The following is a 14,403-nucleotide window of genomic DNA, read 5'->3' as shown; positions in this document are numbered from 1 at the left end:
ATATTCCTAATCCTGTACGACGGAAAGTGATTTTTAAAGAACAGCTGTGATTTCCAGATGAAAATGGTCATTTAGTGATTCAGAGGAAAAAACCACAAGAGAACTTAAACGAGCAGAGGCTCCCAGAGCTGATGGGAAGCAAAAACCAAAGGGCTCTCGTCCCTTTTACTCACACAGCACAGAACCACAGAATGCTTTGGGTTGGGAGGGGTCTTAAAGATCATCTTGTTCCAACCCCCTTCCAGGGTCAGGAACACCTTCCACTGGACCAGGTTGCTCCAAGCCCCATCCAATAGTCTTGGCCAGCTCATTTAACCTGATGCCCTGCAAAATGTTTTGAACCCTCAAATAACGACCTCACGGTATAATAAAAAAAATCTTGTATCATTTCTATCATCAGCTTAAACTCCCCTAACACTCCCTTTGCGCAAAGTTTACATTAGGAAAAATAATTAAACAGCTATTGGACTGATTCTGTGCCTGTTCAGCAAGAATCAGTACCTTGGTAACTTCCTTATGACTTTACCGGGTTTCCTGTAATTCCCAGGGAATTACCAGTGTGTTTCATGCAGGTTATGTCAGGGTGTTGGGGCTTAGCTTGTGGCACATGAACAGGGCATCACTCACACAAGCCAACAGCTGCATCACTCCCCAGAGCAGGTATTAACTGCTGAGGGTATCTGAGATTCCAAAGGATGGTCACTGAATTCACAAACATCAATTTTTTTAGGAAAACACTGCTGTAAGTGCCCTTTTCTTCTGCACCAGCCAAAGAGAAAGACACGGTGTACCAGGGAAACTCACAGCAGGGCTGGATGGGATATTGGGCAGGAATTGTTCCTGGCAGGGTGGGCAGGCCCTGGCACAGGTGCCCAGAGCAGCTGGGGCTGCCCCTGGATCCTTGGCAGTGCCCAAGACCAGGGGAAGGTGTCCCTGCCATGGCAGGGATGGAATGAGTTGATCTTTAAGTTCCCTTCCCTCCCAAACCATGCTGGGATTCCGTGAGTCTGTGAAGCAGGAGTGACTGCAGTGGCCACGAGCTGTGGGGTGGCTGCCCTGGACTCTGGGGTGCACAGACCTGACCTAGGGGGTCCTGCCCAGCTGGCAGCACACCTCCTCCTGCTGGGGGACAGGGCTGCCTGACAGGAGCTCAGCAGGAGAGAGGATGGAGGTCAGGACCGACTGAATCTCAGCTTTACGTGGCATGCATTTAGCCCAGGAAGCAATGTATTTTTCATGTCTTTTTTCTCTTCTATCTGCTATTTTCAAGTCCCAAAAAAGCTACAGGACATGGAGCATCGTTATGCACACCACAACCTGAACACAGCAGGAAATTTTAACATTTCAGCTGCATGCACAAAACCTTCTAACACATGTATATTTTATTTGATTTACTGCAATACTTTTCTTCCATCTCTTGAAAGTAATTTTTCTCTAAAGCGTAACTGCTTAATTGGCAAGTGTACAAAATATAATTACACTGCATACAAGTTACAATATTGCTTATGGGAATATCACTGTTGATGCATTCTGCTTTATTTTGTGTTTAATCTCTATTAAGAGATCTGTGTGAAAATAGCAAGGTACTCTTGATCTTATAAACATGACATGTAGTTCAGTCATTTCCCTGCCTAACCAAAGCCCAAACAAATGCAATTGAAAGACAACAGAAAATTCCTGGGCTAGCTTGGCACGTCCAAGTTAATAAAATTCTTACAATCTCCTCTAAAGAAAGTGCAGTCCACAGGACACTTAAAAAGAAAATCCCCAACCTCTCCAGACTGAGGTTTGTCACATCCATTACACTGTGAGAGCGATGGAAGGACGTGGCACACAGGAATACATTGCTGTGTGTGACAGCTTTAGGGGGGTTTATTACATTCCCCACAAGGACCTTTGCAATCCCATCTTTTATAATGAAAGGATGAAGCAGCAACACAGCGACGTGGCTGACTCGTGCCAGCCTCTCACCCTCTGTGCCCCTGGCTCTGCCAGCCAGGCCAGTGCAATTCCCAAAGCACAGGAGGAGGTGTCAGGGAGGTTTAGGCTGGATACCAGGAGAAGGAGGATGCTGAGCACTGAACAGGCTCCCCAGGGAACAGGCACAGCCCCGAGGCTGCGTTTGGACAACGCTCTCAGGACAAGGTGGGATTGTTGGGGTGTCTGTGCAGGGCAAGGGGCTGGACTGATGATCCCTGTGAGTCCATTCCAGCTCAGGAGCAGCTGTGGGACCCTTCCACCAGCCCCAGAGCAGCTGCCCATGCTGTGAGCAGTTACACCCATGAGTAAGTTACTCACAGGAGCAGATGCCCTGTGCAGAAATGGGTCTCACTGCTCTGACAGACACCTACCATCAGCACAGTTTAAATGCCTTAAAGGTTTATTTCATTTGCTTGAGTAATGAGATTAATGTTTGTTTGTTTAAGCTAAATCATACAAAGCCAAACATCTAAATGTCCTTAATTCACAGCATTAGCCCAGGCTGTGTTACCATGTGAGCACATCTCACTGTCCTGCTTTTGATTGCACCAACAAATTCCTGCTTTGCTCCAGGTCCTCTCCCAGAGATCAGACAGGGACACCTCAAGCAGCTAAATAAACCAATCAACATTGTCAGTTTGACATTTTACCACTTCTTGCTTTATTTGCCACTGGTTTTTAACATATTTGACTTCTAGACCTAAAAACCCAGTGTAAACCCAGCAGATATAGACCACTGTTTATATTTTTAAACAGGGATAGACACCTACCTCTGTGCACAGATACAGGGGTAGATGCACAGGTGGGTACAAATATACACAGATATACACACATACAGGAGGGATAGGAAACCATGTTCCTGCCACAAACCAGAGCCCAGCCAACCCACAAACCTCATCCATCAATGATGGATGAGATGTGCAGACCCATCTGCAAACTCACCTAAAAGCAGAATAAACCTGCAAACATCCAGCTGGACATGCCCACTTCAAAATAAAAATAAATATGCACACAAACACATTGCATTTGTTCCTGTCACTATCCCAGCAATGTACAATTAACACTGAAATCTGAATTTGATCAGTTTTCACTTTTGCTCACAGGTTTCCCATCAGGGACAGAGTTATTTCTGATGTACCATGGTCACCAAGAGCTGGCTGGGAGCTTGACTAAATTCTGCACAATTAGATACAGCACATGACCATCAGAAAAAGGAATCCTCCCTCATTTCCTTCCTGTACTTAAATTAAAACTCACCTGACCCAGGCATTAGCAACAAAATGGACCAATATTGTCCCTGTGAACTTCTCATCCTGTGCCAAGAACCTGGTGTTGACACAGAGGTAGCTCATCCCTGTGACAGATACAAGGAATTTTTAAAGGAAATGGTGGGAAATGAAGAACCTACGATCTTTCCTGAGTGCTCAAGGTCCCATCCTGCAATCTCCCCCGTCAGACACAGGTCTCCTCTCTGCAAGTCACCCTCTGGAAGAAAATCTGTCATGCTGATGCCTGGGATCTGCAAATCCCTAGATGATCTCATTTAAATGATGGGCTTTCATTTATTCGGAGGTCAGAAGAGACCCCTGTGATTTTCCAGCCTGAACATGCTGCACACTAACTTACCTAAATCATACAAAGCTGCTTGATTTCACTCGCTCCAATGAACAAACATGCCTGAACTTGGCATTTCCAGATGGGGAGAAATCACCAGCACCCTCAGCAGTCTTTTCCACCACCATCAGTGCTGAAACCATGGACCTTAGCTCTACCCTTTCCCTGGCTTCACCTTCCAGCTTTCAGGTCTTGTTAAAACTCTGCCTGTTAGACCCGAGAACTCTTTATTATTGAATTTGTTTTCCCTCTGACAACACTAATTCCCTTAATTAATTTACCTTCCAACATTCTCCTGGATAAGTCAGGCAGAGGAAGGTCCTGGCCCCTTCCCCTGCATCCCTTCTGGGAATGCCAAAGGATTCCCAGAGCCCTCCCCAGCCCATCCTGGACAGGCAGCAGGGACAGTGTGGCTGCCACGTCCCTCCTCCAGCCTGGCAGCCACCTGCCAGCGCAGACAAGGAGCACTCAAGACCTTTGGCCATAATTTCGTATTAGTGCTGCTGGCTCGTGACTCCTCGCTGCCCCATGAAGACATGATCTCTCCAGACAGCATCCTGGAGCTACAGCCCCACTTGTTTGCTCTGAGATAGAGGAATTTACACTTGGCCATCTGAGAAATATTACCTGCTTGTAGCCAAGCAATACAAATTGCTGTCAGCAGTGGTCACTCCTGTTTGTTATTTACAACTCTCCCAATCTTGGTGACATTTCAAGCTCCAGCTGCGGTGACTCTCTGCCTTATCACGGCTTGCTCAAACATTAAGCAGCGTGAGGACAAAAATGAGTGTTCAGAGAGGCTTCTGGAAAGGGTTGTTTGGAAATTATTCCCGGTTTTACCACTGGATTTTGAGAGCTGACACTCTGCTGGGGCTTGGCCAGCTGCTCTGCACATCCCCAGTCCAAAGAGTGCTGCTGTACCAAGCTGTATTTCTTGCTGAATTTTAAGGAAATAAACCCCCCTCAGTCACTTTTATCAATCCCATTCACAAGCTCTTTAAGTGAAAAAAGAAAAGTTGGTTCTCAAGGATGTGCTGCCCCTAAAACCATGCCAATGGGAACTGAGGCATCACCATCCTGCCTTTCATCAGCAAATAAATCCTTGGAATGCTTGCCCAGGACTCACGTGGGGCTGACAGGTCTGTGGTGCTCAGCCTGGCCCAGTTACTGCTTTTCTAGAATAACACAAGGTAAGCATTGCCACAGTTCACAGGAACTCTTCAGTTAATTCAAGACTAAGTAAAAAATACACATTACTGGTTCAGCTAACTCTGTAAACCTCTTCAGAGAGACACCAGGGCTGAAGCACAAAGCTCTGACTACAGCACTGACTGCTCAACATTCACTTCTCCCACAACATTAACAGAGACTAAAGAAATCATTACTTTTCCCCATCAAAAGGTGTAATATTTATGATTTTTCTATTAACCTCATGTGGTAACCCAGTTTTATTTCTAATATCTCCCAGAACTGTTTGTTGTTCTCATCACTACCAGCCACAGTTTCTCTCTGCATCCCTTTCCCTCAAGCTCTGATTTCTGTTCTCTGCTATTGATTCTCCTGTCAGGCACTTGGATGTGCAGACCTGGACTGAGCTGGAGCACCCCAATTTGGAGCCAGAACCTTAAAAAACCCAGAGCCCCAGCTGGGACAGGAATGAGTGAAGGCGGAACAGACAAGCAGAGACACCTGGCCAGATTCTCCCTCCTGACACATCATTCAAAGGAGTTTTTTCCAGAAACAATCACAACAAAAATCATCCTCACTGCCTGTGGCTAGACAGGAACGAGAGCTCATCCCAGCAAAGGGCAAAGCTGAAGTTAGCACAGGTGTTCCAGTGTTAAGTTTTGGGACACCCTAATTCCATGTTTGATGGTTTTCTGTACCATTTCTGTATGAAAAAAGGAAAGAGCTCAAACAAGTGGCAAATATAAAATCTACATGAGCTTGTGCTGCAGGATCATGAAATTTCTGAGAACTATGAGAACATGAAAACTAATGAAAAAGAGGTTTTTCCACATATTGAATTGAACTGAAATTAATTTCATCCACAACTAATCACAGCAAAGCTCAAGGCTCCCAACTTTTAAATGTAACATCTACTATTTAGCATAATTACTTTGCTTAATTTACTGGCTCCTTCCAACATCCCTTCTCATGGAAAACCTGGTTTTCAACATAAAAATGACAAAAAACTCGACACTGTATGACAACTCTACGGATACCACCAGCATCTCTTATATTTGGCCTCACCTGTTTTTTAAAAGGGAATTTATTTGCAGGGTTTTCCCTCCAGCCAACACCAACAAAGGACATTCCCCACACTCCTGCAGAGCTCATCACACCCCAGGGTGTGACATCCACTGCCTGCACAGGAACCAGCCTTGGCATTCAGGGCTGGATTTGCTCATTTTCTACCCCAACAATGATGTTGCCAGCTCCAGCTCTGTGCCAGCTGCATGGAAACTAGTGGATTTACAGATTTCCATCTCTGCCTCTTTTGGGGCTGATCCTGCACTCCTTGTACACCTGTTACTATCCCAAAGGCCATCAGCATTTCAAAGGGGCTCATCCATGCTCCCAGCCAGGGTCACTCATGTCTTGCAGAGCCACACATTATAGTTATTACAGTAATAATGAAAAGCCAGGCTAATTTTGGAATATCCCACAATTTTGTGCCAACCCCTTCAGCACACAATCACCTCATTTTCAAATGTGAATGGATCACTAAAAAAAAAAAAAAAAAAGGAAAAAAAGAAGATGGACAGCATCCATTACATATTTGTTATATTTAGCAACAGAGAATCCATCTGCATTATTCCTGGTCTCATTAAAGACTTGGCTCCTTGTAAATATTGTGTCTGTAATCCCCACGTTCTCCCTCCTAGCGGTGCTTCAGGGGTCTATTTCTGTAATAATTGGTGTGTGTTGTTGCACAGAAACAGTGGCTGAGTGTCTGTCAACATTGCACAAGTGAATGTACACAGGAGCAACCGCAGCAGAACTCCTGTGGCAATCAGCTCCATGAGGTTCCTACAGCACCTCCTCAAAAAACTCACAGCCAAGGGACCCTGTACTCTACACCTGGGCCCAAAATGTGGTGGGATTTGGTCAACCTCGATCTGGCCACCGTAGGAGCAAAGATCCTTCCTAATTCCATACTGCTCCAACTGCTGGTGCGGATTAGGGAGAAGACCTGGGTGAAGCAGAGCCCAAAATTCAACAACCAAGCAGGTTTATTTAATATAAATGTAAAACCTATTTCCATTGGGAGGGCTGGAGAGGAGCCCAAGAAGAAGCAGGGCAGTTATATTCAGCAGGACCATTGTTTTTTACTGGCTTGAAGGATACATGAAATCACTGCCAGATAAGGCTGGAGGAGCAAATCATTAACAATTAAAATCTAAAACTGATGCATTCAAGTAACTCGGGTTTTATTTGAATCTTAAATAAAGTCTCAGAACAGATGGGACTTTATGGATGCCTATTAAGATGCCTACCTTGATCCATCCTGGAAGACCATGTATTTGAAAAACAAGGCTGAATTACCCAAAATAACCTTGGACACGCAGCTCCTGCCAGCGGGGGAGCACAGGGACCCTAAAAGGGATTCCAGGGACTGTCCTCCCCTGGCAAAACCACAGAGCAGGGATGAGCACCCAGGATCCACCAGAGCATGCTCTGCTCCTGGCTGGGATTTCAGGATGGGCAGAAAATCCCATAAAAACTCCCAAAATTGGCAATCTTACCAGGCAGCAGCACCTCAGGGAAGGGGCCCCATGATCTTCCGACATAGCACTATCATGGTTCCCTCTCACCAGATCAAGTCCAACAAGAAGCAAACTCTTATGCTCCACCTGCATTATCACCTCAGAGAGGAGAAACAAAACCAAAAAAGCTCCAGATGTTTATTCCTGGTTCTTAAAAAAAATCACAGGGGCTCATGGTGCAAGAAAGGGGAGTGCACACTTATAAAGCACCATTGTAGAACTAAACAAGTGACACTGGTTCTTCTGTGCTCTGTCACCAAAACTCCTGCTGACTTCACACAGAATGTGATGTGGTGACTCCCTGGTAAAATGCCAGAATCCCAATCTCCTCACCACGGTGGGGCAGAGCAGAAGGAGAAAACATGTGGGTGGTATAATGAGAAGATTTGGTTTCCAAGACCTCGCTGCTGCAGAGGATGGTCATGACAATTTTCAGCCTTTCACCTAAATCCTGTCTTCTTTCCTTTGGCAAAGGAAGAGGATGAAAAAACCCAAACTATGGGAACATGGCATATGCATGATAGGTGGCCCAGGCATATCTGACCATGACAAACTCCATTCTAGAATTACATCCTCATACCTGGTGTGAAAAACTGCATTTGAAGTTACATCTTCCAGCACCACAAACAGCAATGGAGAAAATACTAATTCCTGCCTAAAACAACTGTGTTATCCCAGGAACCAGAGCAAATCCAGTAGTGACTTACAAAAACCTCCCCTCCAAAGTTTCAGTGCTCCCTGCAAGAGGGGACCCCAAAAATCACCTTGCACCCCCCAGATACAGTCTTTAATTCACCTGTGAGCCCTGACAATTTCTCTTTTCAGAGTCTATAATCTAAATATCCTTCACAACTGGACAGGGGGATATGAAAAAAACCTGATTTCTAGGACAGGTGTAAGTCACCAACCCAAACTGAAGAGCTGCTCACCAGAAGCTCCACTCCTTTAACTTCCTACAACCAAAATACAAAGCAAAGACAGAAATACTCACTAGATCTGATGTGAGGAGTAAATGTGACACCCATCAGGTTTTATGAGACAGCATCATCCACCAGATCCTAACAAAACACTTGCAAATTGCCAGTGCTATGTTCCGTGCTGCTTTTCCGTTTCTTCTGCTTTAAACATGAAGTCTCTTTCAATTCCCACACTAGTAAACAGCCCAAAACACACAGGGAAAATCAACCTACCTTCTCCAAATGGTTGGGCAAACCCAGATTCAGGGTTTTTTTCATTAGTATATTTCATTCTTGCCAGAGTCAGCTGAACTGAAGAAGTTTTATTTGAACTGCAGCCAGCCTGATGGATAAATCAACTTTCCTGGCCAAAGGATTCAGTATGTTACTTCCAGCTCGTGCCTGGGACCTCATACTTTGAGGCTGATGTTTTTCCTGGTGCAAGGAATATTATCACCAGATCCCAGTGACAAATCTGTGTACTGAAAAGCCAGCCTTAAAGATGACAGTTTGTGCTACACTTCTTGCTGTGGGGAAATTCCTTTGAATGTTTTCCATCTAGGAAAAGCAGGAGGGGAAAAAGGGCACAGCTTTGCCCTCGGAGGGGTGGGGGGTGAGAGGGAGCTGTCAGCAAAGGGGGCTGTGGGGTGGCAGCTCCACAGAGCATTGAGCTCTGGAGCCACCCTGCCAGCCAAGCCCCTGGATCCACATGGGCTGCAAAACTACCTTAAAAACAGGGAAAGCTGACAGCAAGAAAACATCATCTGTGATTTGTACACTATAAAACTGACCATAAAACCCTGGACAAGAGAAGCATCTCTAAAATTCCGGGAGAGAAAGGAAAAGTCAAATGCTCCTGCAATCTATGTTCCTAAACGCAGGAGAGTGCCACCACTCTGACTGAACTACCTTATTTTCTGTTCAGCGTTAGAAACACTTGGTTATAACTTTTAAAGGGAAAGATATTTTGATTGCCCATGACTGGAAAGAGCTCGGATCAAGTGAGGAACAGCCCCCAACCCCCCGATGCGCCCGGGTTTGCAAACGATGAAAGCCAACCTCTGTCCCCCCTAATGGCTAACAGGTGGGTTTCACAAACGCCTCCAAAAATATAAAGCTCCTTTCTAAAAATACCACCCTGTATTCACAACGCCAGATTTTCCAGAAAAATACTGACGATAGCTGACGTTTCCCAAACAATTGCTTTTATGGGAACTTTGGGCTGCCCCTGCAGCAGAAAGTTTTGCGAGGCAAAGAACAGAAATCCTTGTTTAAGATTCGAGCCCCGTGGACGGACCCATTCCGTCAGCCAGCTCCGGAGCTCGAGCACAAATCAGCTTTATGGAAGTAACAGATTACAGAACACATCGCTGCAATTTTATTTTTATTTTTTTTTTTTACTAGAAGATGCGTAATTGAAATGTCTGCGATCCAACAATCACCTCGGAATTCATAAATACCTCATAGTATTCCAAACACACTCTCCTATAATGAGACCATCTTCAATTTTCCTTGGTAAAGAGAGACCTTTAAAGAATGCTAAAGCAGGTCGGCGCCCTTACGCACTGATGGAAACAGGAACAAAAGCATTTTGTCACCAGGCATCTCGTCTATCATGATTTTCCTCACTCTGCTTAAACAAACCTAAAAGTACGTGCCTATTCCTGCTCCCCTCTCCCCAAATCTCCGCAATGCCCGCGATTTCATCCCGAAGGAAAGGCACCATCTGTGTGGAGACAAGGGACCGTTACACCGAACCATCACCGCCGATCGCCTTTTTTCCTGCTCCGCTGATGTTTTTTTAAAACACAGGATTAAAATGTCATCCCATCCCTCCCGTTCTAGGGAGCCGTGTGTATTCCTCTCCTCTGGTCACGGTATACTTAATCAAGTGTGAATGATTAAAGTACTTCAATTAGAGCTACGTACATTCATTGCAGGCAATTCAAAGGCAGCGGAGAAGTGTAGCTGAAAGAAGGAATTACTTCTACTACTTTGAGATCTCCATCTCCCACTTTCCTCCTCCCCAGCACAGCCAGAGCCCTGGGACCCGGCAAAGTACCAGGCGCTAAGCTCCAGCCAGGATTTACCTTGGGGGCACGTCCCTCGGCAGGACAAAAGGCTATTCTTTCCCCCTCAGCAAGTCCTCTAAGTTTGGGGGGGGGAAATGTTATTTTTTTTTATCGTCGGGCAGAGGGGTGTGAAAAGAACAATCTCAGCGCCTAAATCCACGCGCCCCCTCTGATTTTCCATTCTAGTGACACCAGGGAAGGGTTTAAAATGTCCAAATCGAGGGGGGGGGGGGGGGAAATATATGTATTAAATAAATAGTGGGGAAATTATTCTGAGCTCTGGCGGAGGGGTACAAGGTGGGAGGGAAGGAGCGAGGCGCGGCCCCGCGGACACCGCGCACCTCCGCGGGTACAAGCGTGGAGAGTTGCTAAGTGACCGAGGGGCGAGCGCGGTTATTGAGCGGTAATAAAATATATATTTTTAAAAAAAATTAAATTTAAAAAAAAATAAAAATACTAAACCATTCCCCCCCGTAATCTACCTAAAATTAAGAGGAAAAAAAAAAAAACCCAAAAAAACCAATAACTAAATATACTAAATCCTCCCCCCCCCCCCAAAAAAAAAAAAAAAAAATCAATTGGGAACGCAGCGCAAGGCGGCGGCTGCTCCGCGTCCCCCGAGCATCGGCCGCGCCGCACCGCGGGGTTCCCCCCTTGCCCAAACTTTCCTGCCGCCGCCGCCCCGTTAATCCCCCGGCAGATGTTGTCGGCGGCTCTCGGCACTAAGTAAACAATGCGGGGCCCGGCACAACAAAAGATTTCCCACTTCACCCCGCCGCTCCGCGCCCACCCGCGCAACTTGCGCGGCCGCCTCCCACCACCATCGCATTTCCACCTACCCTCCCCTCCTCGGGTTTGTTTTTTTTTTTTTGCCTCCTCTGTCCCCCCTCGCCGGTGAGGTTGACTAAAGCAAAGATGTCCTCGCTTTTCCCTTGTCCTTCTCGCCGGGAAGCGCAGCCGCCGCCGCTCCCTTACCTGCTCCCGGCCGCCGCCAGCCCCGCGCCGCTCTTCACCGCCGCATCCCTTCCCGCATCCACCGCCGGGCTCTGCTTGCCGGAGATCCACCTTAAAAACGCCACCCGCTCGCACACCGCACAAAAAAAAAAAAAAAAACTTAATCCTTCCCCCCCACCCCCCCTTTCCCCGCTCTCCTGCTCCGCCCGCCGCCGCGCCGGGAGCGGACGGGGGCACCGGAGCCCCGCAGCAGCAGCGGAGAAGATGCTAATTGCAACTTGGGGGGGAGGGCCGCTCTCCCCCCCCCCCCGCCTTTCTTTTTTTCCTGCTTTTTTTTTTTCCCTTTTTTGTTTAGGTTTTTTTTATTATTATTATTTTTTATTTGGGTTTTTTTTTAAAGCCAGAAAGTGCCCGGGCGGTGTTGGGCGGAGCGGCCGCTCCCCCTCGCCACGCTGGGTGAGCGGCGAGCGAGGAGAGGTAGAGACTCTCACTGCCTCGCTTTTTTTTTTTTTTTTTTCCCCTTCTTCTTTTTCTCTCTCTTTTTTTTTTTTCCTTTTTTTTTCTTTTTTTTTTTTTTTTTTTTTTTTTTGGCAATAGGCGGGGTCTCTCCTTGCAAACCAATGACACAAACCCACATGGACCAGCCTCGCCCCCTATAGATACTCTTCACTACAAATAGGCTCTCTCGGGGGATTAGTGGATCAGCTAAAGTACAAACAGACGCAGCGAGGAAGGGGCGGGGGAGCGGCGGGAGGCGCCGGGGAGCGGCAGCGGGACGGTGCGGGGCAGGGCAGGGGCTCGGCGGGGCTCCGGCCGCCGGAGGGGCTCCGCGGGGAGCGGCGCCTGTTGCGCGGGCCGGAGGGGCGGGCAGGGCCGGCCGCCGCCGCCGCCTTTGTTCGGCCCCCGCGCTCAGCGCGCCCGGCCCGGCTCCGCTGCAGCCCCGGCACCGCCACCGGCCCCGGGGGGACCCCGGCTCGGCCGCGCTCGCATCCCACCCTCCGGCCCCGCAGCGCGGCCCGTGCGGGGAGCACAGGCCGGCGGGGATGCGCGGCCCGCAGCGGTGGCATCCCCGAGGCCGAGGGGCTGCCGGGTCCGGCCCCTCCGAGCGGCCGCTCCGCTGTGAGCGCGGGGCGATCGCGCCGGGGTAATCGCGGCGGGGCGTTCGGCTGCCTGCGAGATAACGGCAGCGCGCTCGGCGCGCATCTATTTGTATTTGTATTCCGTATTACCCCCCTAGATTTGGGAATTAATGTTTTGACAGACGTTCTTCATCTGCTTATCACAAGAATGTGGGCAGGTGGTGATCCCATCTTTTTGTTGTATAATCATCGAGCCTCCTGCATTATATATATCCCGTGCTTCTCAATCAGCCTGGGAAACAGTACGTTCTTTTTCTACTCAAATAAAACCCTTGAACCAGCTCAATTGTCCATCACAATAAATAAGCGAGCTTCAGTTTTTGTGGGTGGAATTACACGCTTAAGGGCCTAAAGACCTCGGTTCTTACGAGCACGTTGTATGTCCTCGGTGGATGTTTGCACCACGTCCATCATTTGTCCTCCCAGCACCTGCTGCCGGGGCTGCTGCCGCTGTCCCGCAGAAGCTGGAGCCTCCCGTGGCCGCAGCTCCCCAGGATTCCTTCCCCGTGGTGTCAGGGCAGAGATGGCCACAGCTGTGGCCACCCCGTGGTGCCCAGGCTCTGCACGACGTGGCTACAGCCAGGCATCTCCACATAGATGTAACAAAATTCAGCAGCTTTCAGCTGGAAGATGCATCTAATTCTGCACTTTCCCCTTTGGCAAAAGTCCCTCCAAAGGGAAAACTCTGCCTGCTTGGAGGAAACCTCAACATGCAAATAACAATTTCTGTATTACTGGGACTTCTTGGATTTCCTTGCTACCTCAAAATATTGTGGGCAGCTGCTTTGCACTTGGGACTTGGGCTACAGTGGATGGAGAGATTTGCACTGACCAAGGCCTTGCTCCTGGCATTGCAGTGGAGAGTTTTTTACACCACAAACTCGTTCTCTCTTTTCTTTACCCAATTTGCTTTGTTAAACATTCCATACACAATGTATGGGGGCGCCGGGCAGGAACACAGCAATTGCTTCTAATAAATAACCTTGAGTTCATGATGCAAACAAAGGCAGTGACATAAGTTGAGGCCAAAGACACAAATAATTATTTCATTACCAGAGCAATTAGGTTACAGGTTGTAAAGGAGAAAGCTCTTAAGCTACACATCTTCGAGTTTAGCAGGGGGCAATCCTCAGGCATGTGGATTTTTCTTCAAACTATTTGGATTGCGATCGAACATTCATCAAGTGTGAAATAGCCTTTGTAATGAGATGCTTGGAAAGAAGATACACAGTGGGTTCAGTGGGAGGCCTGGAACAACGGGGGTTTAACTTCAAATTGCAGTTTTAAAACTTCCATTCAGCTGCTGTCCAACCTTGAAGGAGCTTCAGCTCCTCCAGCACCTCACTGGTTTGTGTAAAATTTCGTGTGTGCTCAGAGTGGGGTGTTTTGGCTTCCCAGAGCTTGGGAGCAGCAGTTTTGGGATAAGTGAAAGAATTAACAGCCCAAGAGGAGAATTGTTCTGCTGTGTGCAGGCACAAACCAGACCTCTCTTCTGGCCTCTCTCTTGCAGGTTGTTTCTAGATTTTACCCAACTTCTGGGCAGATGTTTCAGGCAGTAGGCTATTACTGAAAAGGAAGATTCCACACATCTCTGAGGCACCCAAGCTTATGGACTAACTGGGGGTGGCTGTGCTAATAATCCCTGCTAGGAGAACAGTCCTGAAAATGTAGCTATTGAGGGATGCCTGAAAAGCAAATCCAAGCTGTTCCTCTAGTCTATTTATTTTAATTTATCAGTAGCTGTACTGAAAAGTTCGGGGTAACAACAAGGGACCAAGCTCTTCCAGCATCATTTTTTGTGAAATCAATGAACTTTTAAAAATGCACTTCCTACGATTCCCTCCAGTATGAGAACTGGATGTTTGGGGTGCAGGATTTACATGTTACCCCTTTTTCCTGCCAGCCAGGGCTCACCTCC

General features: G+C 47.6%; 1 protein-coding gene across 2 annotated transcripts in view; it reads right to left on the bottom strand.

The window, feature by feature from the left end:
• The window catches only part of CTBP2 (C-terminal binding protein 2), a 283,650-nt gene that overhangs the window by 118,864 nt on the left and 150,383 nt on the right, over window positions 1-14,403 (bottom strand). Inside the window, exon 1 of one of the 2 annotated variants that reach the window (XM_086900264.1) lies at window positions 11,368-11,560. The exons of the other annotated variant lie outside the window; for it this stretch is intronic. The gene's annotated coding sequence lies outside the window, so the exon portion shown is untranslated. Of the gene's footprint in view, window positions 1-11,367; window positions 11,561-14,403 lie in introns of those variants that run through there. 2 annotated transcript variants of the gene reach the window in all.

This window comes from Cyanistes caeruleus, chromosome 8 (assembly GCF_971803275.1).
Source record: "Cyanistes caeruleus chromosome 8, bCyaCae1.hap1.1, whole genome shotgun sequence".
Taxonomy (NCBI): Eukaryota; Metazoa; Chordata; class Aves; order Passeriformes; family Paridae; genus Cyanistes; species Cyanistes caeruleus.
The sequence above is the reverse complement of the archived record's forward strand: the minus strand, read 5'-3'. Positions and strand labels throughout refer to the sequence as shown.